The sequence below is a fragment of the Papilio polytes genome, unplaced genomic scaffold (assembly GCF_000836215.1).
Source record: "Papilio polytes unplaced genomic scaffold, Ppol_1.0 DF822511.1, whole genome shotgun sequence".
Lineage (NCBI taxonomy): Eukaryota > Metazoa > Arthropoda > Insecta > Lepidoptera > Papilionidae > Papilio > Papilio polytes.
The window spans coordinates 326228-337726 of NW_013526693.1; positions in this window are offsets into that span (position 1 = coordinate 326228).

Below are 11499 nucleotides of genomic sequence, written 5' to 3' on the forward strand. Positions count from 1 at the left end.
AAAAAATATGCTTTAGGCATTATAACAAAATAGAAGTTCGTAATTAAATTAACTTAAGATTTACAAAAGGTGTTTACATGATAAAGAGAACGTTAAGCGTTATAATACAATCAACAAGCAACTCCTTCAACGACTTCCTCCGACATATATATTAATTTTACTGTCGCATAAATCGTCCAGAATTTGGCCGTCAACAAATTTTTCACTGACTCACGGTATAAAGTATTATACGTTTATTCGTTCGCGTAATAAAACTGCGGACGAGTTATTTACGGTGGCCAATACAGCGCTGTTTATTATCTCTCCAAAATACGTAAACAATTATAAACTGTTTTTTCATCACATAAAAAGTAATAACTGCACAAATGTTTTTGGCAGACGACGCGATTAATTTGTGTGCGCGGCTGTACCGCGATATATTAACATGACAGCGATTAACTCTGTCTTGACATTAAATAAATAGTAACAGGTATTTAGAGAGACACTGATCATTATTTATAACGTCAATTATCTTTATGTCCACGGCAGTTGCTAAGCTAGACTACAATTTGTTATATTTTTATTTAAATTTTACGATGCTCGGAATAAACATTAGCATGTTAATTTGAAAGTATATGTTTAAGACACCTTAGCTAATCATTAAGAAATTCTCACGAAACTAGTTAATTCTAAGATGAAAGTATTTTTCTTTAACATTTAGAAGATAATAACAGCGTCCATTAGCAAATTATTTAACAAAATCGGAATAAAAGCTTTGCTTACGATCGCGATCTGAATAACAAAGCAATAAATCTTGTTCCTTAGTTAAAATACATTATGAGAGCGTAGTTTTGCGGGGCTCGATCAATCTTTCACACGTCATTACCGCTGTCGCTTCAACCTTGGAGAGGCGTTCTCAATAGCATTATGTGAAAGGCTGCGACCGATTCTTTGCGTTGCGAGCTTTTACATCGCGTCCACGGTCACTTTACAGACTCCATTCAAAGCGTCGACGTTTTGAATACGCAAATGACACGTACATAATTGTATTTGTTACACTACTGCCTGTATTTTAAAACTTCCCTCCACTTAGAAAATGTGTTATAAATAAAATGTTTGCTTGCAGCAATGGACATGATCAAAAAGGGAATGATGGCTGAGTGGCTGATAGTTATTTGGAGGACGAAAACCCGGTGCGCGTACCCTGCGGGAGTAGGAAAAGGCAGGGGAGATGCTGATGCTTGCAGCAATGCGTTTAGAGTCTATGGTCCTCCAGTTACTAGCGAACTTAATGAAGTGCTTTTTTAATGATAATTCAATTGTTTTCCTAGTGACATCCACTAAAAATCAATTTGCTTGTTTATTGTTCGCATCATTTTAATCTATTCCACCGCTTATAGTCCGTTAAAAAATATAAAAAGATATAATCAAAAACGAAACAGTATCTAACCATGTTTAAAAACCTTAAGTTATGCAAAGTATTCCCAGGCGCTTTACAAATAAAAGTTTAAGCAAAAATAAAACGCGGCAAAGGTAAAAGAGAAGTTATTTTCATTCTAACAACGTTTTGAAACTTACGGCGCCTTGCATTACACTCTGTGGACCGTATTTCATAAAATACGCCCAAAAAATGCACCGTGGTGTAATAAATTAAAAACATATTTAGAAAAGACCATTCTAAAAGACCTTTCATGCTTCCTCCGCCATTTTTACAAACATGTTTATTTGAGGTGAGCGAAATACCAACAGAGCTCTAGTTAAATTGGACGTTACCGTAAAACGCAGGGTGAAAACTCAAAAGAGTCACTTTGCGCTTTTCGCTTTGCCCCAAGTTGCGAGTAAAGTGTAAATTTGTTTTATGTTTTTGGTTGGATAAAAAAACATTTCAGTTTTAAAGTTCCTTCTGTGGGGAACGAAATGTGTTAATATTTTCTAATGGCAAACACTTTATATAACCGGTTTTTGGCTGCATTTTCTATTAATAAATTATAATTTATCTTAAATACCAAATCAAAATTTTGAACAAAAATATTCTGTTTGTGACTGTATTTTAAGAAAGGTATAATGCGGCACGAAAGTTCTAAAGGATAAAATCAGTGAGGTGGCGTGTAAAGTCGCTTTCTTACTACCAATTACAGTCAGATAAAGCCTTTGAAAGCTTGCTCCGTTTACTGACTGAATTATAGGCGGGGTTTGTGCTACGAAAGTCTTAGCGTTAAGATGGCTTTTATCTACGAATGATAAGATTATCTACGAGTCAATGCTACGGTTCAGAATGTTTTGTGATACTGTAGTAGCAAAATGTTTTTAAATAATATTATTTTTAATTTGATAAGTTTGTATGTTCTTGTTCTATGTTTTTTATTTGATGTCATTTCTCTATTGTGTTTAGAGTTATGTAGAATTGTTAAAATGAAAACATATTACTTATACGTCACAATAAATAGTTGGCAAATCGGTTAAAACATATATATTTTATAGGCAATAACATTAAGAGCCCTATGAGAACATTCAACTAAGATATAAACTGTCAACGCCGTAAACAAATGTATAAATCAGTGTAAGAAGCTATACAAGTCCGAGTGGCAGCAACTGAACCCGAAAAACGTATCAGTGTGCCATCGTGTGCACTCTGCCGTCTCGCGGCTCGTAACCTTACAATTTTACGACCACTTTTATTACTAGACGCTTTCGTGCGCGATTACCCTCGAGAGTGAGTTTCGCTGTTAGACGCCCCTCGACACGAGTCTTTACCCTACTTTCATAGCCGCCATATCTTTTTATCTCTACTCCATTGCTGCGTTTGCTTTAGTAGAATTAAACAATGCCATTAGACGCGAGAAATGGATGTCTCATCTTGGAAAGTACCAGATAAGGGCGTCATGCTTGTCGGCAATTACATTTTAATGCATGTTTTATTATCAAAGGCGTCTAATGTACTCTCGCATTAATTTATCACCTCCCCTGTTTACGAGTTACGGCTTGACAATTGAAATGACGGCGCAGACTGAATTCAAAGGAGAGTGACGCCGACTAGCGGTGCTTGGCCTCTCCCGCGTCCCGCGCACCTTTACGTTGCGCACGGACTAGGGTTGCGGTTAATAGGGTAAGAGGCCCGTTTCGGGTGGTCGGGTCGTACAATCGTTTGGACAGACAAGCGATGGACGTATCAAAGGCTCGGCAACTGGAAATGCAGTCGCAGCTCCGATTGTATCGAGAGACGTCTGCGGCAGGCAGCGGGCGGCGGGCGGCTCAGCCTGCGCTGATTGCAACGTGTCTACACAACTGATACGTGATGTTTCGTTTCGGCATCTGGAATAGAGCTCTCCTTCCGATCCCATCTCGATAGTCGGTTTGATGCTGCCTACTGTTCTGTTTGTTGACGTGCCTCCTAACCAAACTGATTCTCTAGCTTTGATTACAAATCTAAAATAGCTTTGCATCATCTGGCTCTGATCAAAAAAGAGCTTAAGGAAACGTGCGACATAATTTACCTTTATATTCTCATTCTCTGGTTATCTTACGTGTCAAGGGAATAACAAATAGCAAAACTATTCCAAAATTTACTCGACGTCTGCATAATTTCATTCAATATATCGCAATTCCCTTGGCAATAAAATATACAAGCGAAACATTGAACGTCGCGTGTTGATGCTATATCTCCGTGATGTGGGGCAATCATTGGCTTGTCACGTCACGACACGACTTTAGCACACTGGAACTATTGCCACTTAATGACGGACGGATGATTTGAATTTTAATTTGAAACATTAAAACGAGGATCAATGCATAACGCCGTAGCGCGTCGTCGAAGGAAGTCGGCAGTAAATCACGTTCGGCAGGCGGCAGGCGTAGCCTATCATTGTGTTCGCTCGACAGATTCGCGCATGTTACAACAACATAAATCACAAGCCCATTCTAATGTATAACTAGATATAAATCTATTAATGCAAAGTTCTGAATGCACGCTTCGCATGTCGAGAGAACATTTGCAGCGCGACTCCCAGCTAACAATAAATATGCTCAGCGCAACAATCACTTGTTATTTAAAATTGCTATCCGATCGACAAAGTTGCAATTAATTAACACAGCTATAGTAATTAAGGTTGTTAAAGTGCAGGCATTCCGTTTTAATTAGTTGATAAACAGCCCGATTAAATAGATATGAGTCCAGTGATGGAATAATTGTTAATGAATTACAGTAATTCCAAACTTTTAATCAGAAGTCTTACGTAACCGATTTCGTAAGAATACTGGTTATAAATTTATTACATAAAGATAATCAATTTTAAAATGTAGTACATATTTACAGCAAGTAACTGACATGGAAAGATAAGATCTATATCAAATAAATTTCATAATACTGGAATAAATTGACGCTTTTTCATTTTAATATCATGACCACAGTCCAGTGGTTTCGAGGCATCTATTACGTTGCTATAAAAAAATAAGAGATGGCGCTGACTGAGTCCGCAAACAATTTTATTCGTCAATTAAAAGCGGCCGTTAGCAAACGCAAGTGGTTAGTAAAGATTAAAGGAGCTGCTTTATTTTGGTCGTTTTATATTTGTGCTGCGATAGTTTATGAGAGACAGGTGCGGTTACAATAGTGTTGCACCATTGAATAAAACTATCGATATCGATATATGTCATATTCTTTACGATTCTATTTAAATGAATACAAAGTTAAATGCAACGATTGACTGAAGTAAATAATTTTAACATTAAGTTTAAATTGTGATGGTTAAAATAGAAATTTGTCCTATCTTACGTTTACGACATAACCAAAGGTTAACTTTTTAAATCTAGCTATTGTTTAATTGGTACAAATATCACTAGGTTTGCTTTTAACCTATTAGTAATAGATTAGAAGAAATTAAAAGATTGATATAATAATAGAATACTACTATTTATTTCTTTCAAAAGTATCGATACCTTGTTCACATCACTAACAGCAAACGGTCATCTATTTCCACGGGCCATAACTCATACATCCCGCCGCCCCTTATTAATGCATCCGAATCAAAGCACGATGACATATTTAGTGTAATTATTTACTGAACTACTTTGAATTCAGCCTCGCATTAAGACAATCTTCTTTTTAATGAAAGGAAAGCGTTTATGTTGCGTGAAGACGCTAGATGTAGTATCTTTGGACAAGCATTGACTGAATAATTTAGTTGAAGAAGTGATAATAAGTCTATGAATCTTTGTAGAATAAGAGCGCACACCATTGACTTAACTATCACAAAACTGTTGCGCGATTGTCGATTGTTTCGCAGCCAATTCAACTGTTTCGTTGCACAACTAAAAGCGAGTAGTGTGCACCTCCATACAAGCTCATTTCCTACCAAAGCAAGGCCAAACAGTAAATATCGTAACTTCAATGATCTAGTGCCATTTTATTGAAATTATGACATGATGTTTAATTAATTATTTTATTAGAAAGCACGTGGAGTTCATAATTAAGGATGGTGAGGAGGAATTTGTTGAAATTAAAACACGCTAAGCAACAGTTTTATAAGTTACTAAGACAAGTGCATCATCGTAACATACATAAATCAGACAGCACATCATTCGCAGTCATCATTAGCGTGGGGACGATTTATGTTCGGATGATTTCGGCCACAAAGCTTTGACCGCGCTTCAAAGTAGTAATTAAACCGGCGAACTAAAGCGAGCGGAATTAATTCACGCTAATAATGTACCGCCATGAAATGTTCAGCCGCACGGAAATTATCATTGAGTTCCGCCGGTTAGAGTTGTGTTTGTTGCTCGCTTGTTATTTGTCTCTGCATTAAACGCTCTATTGAAATTGCTGAGTCCAGTCTTCTATATGGTTTATGGAGCTTTTAGTTAAGTCTACGTTTAAATGAAAAGATGTCGATAGTAAATAATGTTTTTTTTTAATTATTATAAAATGTACAATTATTAACAAAACGCTTTCAATAAAACTTGGTATAATGTTACATTTAATATGCATAATGTTTCGTGTTTTATTTCTATCTCAACACAATTGAATTGCAAATTGAATTAAACGCGCAACTCTCCATCTTTAATGCCTATTATCTAACAGATACAATACGAAAAGAACCCGTTTAATTTCTTTGAACGAGCCGATATTTAATAACAAGCCAGTAATCCCGTCGCATAAATATTCCTTAACAGTGAAGTAAATCGGTCGGGATCACATTCAACGAGCGTATTAACACTAAAATATCATTTTTAAAATCCTACCTCGTCCTCGGCTCGGACCACCTTGTCGGCGCGTAAATTAACATGAAAACGTCACACAAAGAGTTAACCCTCGCCGAGCCACAAAGCCGGCGGCCCTCTCCCGCGGCGCTCTCCGTGCCGCCTATACAAACGGCCGGACATTATCGTAAATATTGTGGTATTTATACAGATTTCGAACACGAACAATTCAATTCACGCACCGGCTGCTAATTGGGCATAAATCGTGGTAAAAATATTGAATAAGCTTCACACATCGATTAATATTTTAAACGTTGAATGCCTTCATTTGAATTCGTGTGAAGCGACGCATGGATGACGCGAGGTTGGGTGCCTGCGGGCCGCGCGGGGCGCTACGCGGGGAACCGTAGCCCCGTACTCTGTTATTGCTCGATTCGGAAATAACGTACATTTTCACTTGATTTATTTCTTTAAGAACTCTTTATTGGAAAATAACTATGGATCATGTTTTCAAACACGTAAATTAGTGCGTGTTTAACAACAAACATCTAATATCGAGGGGAACAAAATAAGTGAATTATTCCTAGTAAACTCTATGTTCATTGTTTCTAAATGACTTAAATTTGATATTGATAATGAAAATAATTAAATTAAGTTACAAGTTGTGTCATTTATTTTATAAAAAGGTTTTTAAAAAGTCATAACGATTTCAAATCGTATAATTTAAGAAAACATCAATTCCATCCGTGTTAAAAGGTTACATTAACGTATGTATATCGTTAGTTTTAAAACGACATTCATTATTTAGATAAATTTCGTTAATTATAGTTATTCCCATTAGCTTTTTGTAGCTTAATGTGTTAAGTTTCTAGTCAATACTCGTTAATTAGTCAGCAGTTGATAAAAGAAGTATAATTTTATTGGAGCCGTTAGCGCGTCACGTCACGGCTGCGGCTGACAGCGGCTACAAACCGGACGGCGACATGAAAAATGTCGACTCGAATGCTTTATAATAGAAATAATAACATAACAGCCGTCGTGAATTATTGCCCACATTTCATGTTAAATTGTATGTAAATGCGGGGCCACAACGACACGGCTCCCACAATAACATAATAATGGTGGATTTGTGACTCACGTCAGGTTGTTAGTGTGTACTTAACCCTTTATCGCGACACGCACGGGGGACGTGAGATCATTACTGGGGTCGCGGGGACCGAAGTGCCGCGGCGTGCGGGGGGTTATGTGCTCTTTTCAAAACGGACCGACGGTTAAAACGTGTGACGTGTTTCCTACCATTGTGTTTGTTTGTTGTGTTTATTTAGTCGATTACTCGATACCGGTCGACGTGCAGATTGCATAACAAAAGGCTTTCCTACCCCATATTGGTAACAATGCTCGAGAACCGCTGAAGTGTAAAAATGGTTTATGATAATATTAATTTAGAAAATATCACACGAGGGATTAGATTTAAATTATGCAAATACAAACAAACAAGAAATTAAGCTCACGAGCATATAAAGTAAGTTGATAAATCAATTATAAATATTAACATAAACATTTCTTACATCAAAGTTATAAACAAAATATCTTGAAAATAATAATTAAATTCGTATATAGCCGCAGTCAAAGTGAAGACTCACAAACGAAGTTACAACGTCAAAGAGAGTTAATGACGATGCGTTGTCAGCCAGCTAGATAGGTGCAACACTGCCGCGGGCTCGGAAATTGTCCCGGCGCATCCCAGCGTGTGCACCCCCAAACCCTCGCACCCTGACAGCACCAAAACAAACCCCCGACACCCGCGGGCGTCCGCGCTTATTCCATCCGCCGTGCCCTCAGGCAAATATAAATAATCTCGAAAATGTTTATTAATTGCGAAATTCGTTGGGCGGCTCTTTATTGTGATTAGATTTGACGCTACAGGATAAAAGGAAATGTGGTAAAAACCTTTATTTGCATCACAAATTTAGGAGGCCGGTGGCTTTAAATATAGTAAACATGAGTATATTTTCTGCCCACATTCAATAAACAAAAAGCAATCGTGTGTCAGTAGGTAAAGAGACAATGACGTCACGTACGAAGACCACGTCTCGCTTTGATTGCCTCCGTGTGCGGGACCAATCACAACGAATGCGTTGCAGCGCTGCTTCAATGACCAGCTCTAATTTTATCTTGAATAGAAATAGTTTTTACTTATTTGTAAGAGAAGTGTCGTACGTAATATATATCTATCTATACATATTATAAAATCGGAGTGTCTGTAATATCAAAAAAAAAAATCCACATTTCGTGAAGTGTTTTTATGTCGCCGATGACGAAAATCGCATTTAATTTTTTTTTGTCTGTCTGTCTGTCCGCAAGCGTTTGTTCCGGTTAATCTCCAAAACGGCTGGGCCAATTTCGAAGGGATTATCACTGAAGGGTAGCTGACATGGATAGGCATATTATAGGCTACTTTTGTTAATTTCGCGCTGTCAAAATACCGTGACGGGTAGTCCAAATACGCTAACGAATTTTGTGGGCGACAGCTCGTATCAGAATAAAATTTCTAAAGATAAAATATCCAAGTTCTAAAGTAACTTGCTTAAGACAACATCGAAAGCATTTAAAATTGTTTACAAAAACGACCGCTGGCGCTACGTGCTTCGCGCGTTATCCTGGGGATTACTGTTATCGGAGCATATCCTCTGCGCTGCCGACTGGCGAACAAACTCTCGGATAACACACCGACAGACAAATCACTTAGCTTGCTAAGAGCGGGCGCACGTCTTTGAATAAACTATCGCACGCGCGATTGTCGATTGTTTCGTAGCCAATTCAACTGTTTAGTTGCACAAGTAAAAATCGAGTAGTGTCCACCTCCATTAGTTCATAGGCATCAAAGCGCAACTAAACAGTTGTGCGATAGTTTCAGGTGTTTGAAGTTTCTAAATACAACGATTTATTTCCATACAATATCAAATAAAAATTTGTTAATTTTTTTCGATTCTACAAATGATAAAAGGTTTTTTTCAAACAAATAAAATAGATCTCTTGTTTGGTTTTTTTCTCACATACACAGTCTATACTTCTTAACCAACATAAACTTATCGGTTCATTGATAATCGTTCCAATCGTGCGTAAAGTTAATCAAAGCCGTGGGCATTCTTTACAGCCCCACAAACTTAACAAAGCTTTCAAAGCGATGCATAAAAAGTTTGCACATATTAAACTCGATCAGTCATGCAACCCGTCACTTTACAATAGGTCTTAATTGTTTCACGCACCAACAGACATTCACAATAATACGATACTATTCTCAGTCAAATTGTGATCCTGTATACAACGGATTAAAATGTATTTAGACAATTTTAACCCTTAAGTTATTTACAGTTGCACAGATACTTTTATCTTCAGATTATTAGAATATAAGAAATAACAATTCGTCAATGTCAAATTTTAATATATGTTGATTAAAATGAATTCTGCGAATAAATCTTTCCGCTCACTAGATTATTTGAATCGTTATAACAATTATTATTATCACTATAAAATAATAAAAATCGTGATAAGGAACTAGTTTTGGAAAATACCAAAATAGCTAATGCATTAAATCTACATGTATAGAAAAAAAAATTAGAAATCTAATCTTATCTGAAATGCATTTGAAAAATCTTTATGGATTCGCTTATGTTAATACATAGTACATAGTTTAAATATTTACAACTAGTTTAATTTATTGAAATATCAGTCTTCTTCAAGATGTTTCTATTTACAATTCAATGAAGTCATTGTGTCATTCTTAGAATTATTAACCAATCACATTTAGAGCGGGTGCACACCTTTGACGCGATTGTCGATTGTTTCGCAGCCTCCAACTGTTTAGTTGCACAACAAAAAATCGAGTATTCCAAACCTTCATATAAGCACATAGGAATCAAAGCGAGACTACAATTGTCTGATAGTTTAATCAAAAGTGAGCGCTCTAAGAAATCATGTAGTGTATCGATTCGTAAGATTCGTCCCCTTTAGTGTTGAAGCAAAGTCCCTAGTGTACAGTAAAACGATACTTTTCAAACAAATCATGATCAAACAACGTTGATGGATTACTTGTAGCTTCTTGTTGACTGCGAGGGTCACTTTTACACCATTGTGATTTTGAAAGGCTCTCGATAATTTACATAAAGAGTGGTTTGTCCATTAAAGTACTGCTTTATTGTGGTTTTGACAGCGTTGTTAACTTAAATATGTTCTCAAATTGCAAATAAAATGTACAAGTAGTGTAAAGAAACTAGTTATTTATTTCTATTTTTACTCCCCAATTTAAGAAATTGCGTCAAAATCTTTATGATTCTGTGAAATTAACTTTGATATTGTATATGCAATTTTTTTTATGTCGTCTAGTAAGTTTGTAATTGAGCAATACAAAGAAACAAGGGAGTTTAATTTGAGCAAGTCGTATCTCTTGCGGCCGCGTGATGCTGTCCCGAACATTCCGTCTATTTGGTATAGTTTTTTTGATTCATTACGTATCATAGCATACTAATTTATAACCTTAAGTTAAATAGTACTTCTCATAAACTAAACACCTTAGGTAGCTTTCGAACTAAGCAAGGCAAAGTGAAGAAAAAGCTATAGTTAATCTTATAACATCCGGTTCAGTAAATCCGTGATTTTTTAAAACATAAAAAAAGAATGAACACTAAAGTCCATGACGATACGTAATAAGATAGCAACCGCAATTCAGTACAGGCGCCGAGCGACAAAGATTCACAAATACGTCGGCAACACGTCGCGCAGCCGTTTGCCCCTTCATTACAGCCAGCCCGGCTGCCGCCCTTTGCCACCGACATAATTGCTTATTAGATATGTAACTTGTACGACTGTTGTCTCTTACGAGTTCTGACCTTTAATCCCAGAGCAAAATGACATACTAACTTTCAGAGATTTACGACAGTAATACGAGCCGATACTAAACATTTCTAAAATAAAAAAGTAAACTCCAAAACCTTTTTCCACAATTAAAAATATAGCATCCCCATTAAAGAAAGACAGCTTTATATAAAACAAATGACATGAGGAAATGACGCACGTAATTACATCAATAGTAGCATAGAGTAAGAGCTCGCGCACCTTTGACTAAACTATCGCACAACTGTTTTGTCACGCTTTGAATCCTATCAGCTTTTATAGAGGTGCGCTGCTTGATTTTTAGCTGTGCAACTAAATAGTTGCATGGGCTGCGAAACAATTGACAATCGCACAACATATGTGTCCACCGAAGCTATCTAAAAGCTCGGTGGCCTCCCAATCCGGTAATAATAACGAAGTAACGGCTCCCCC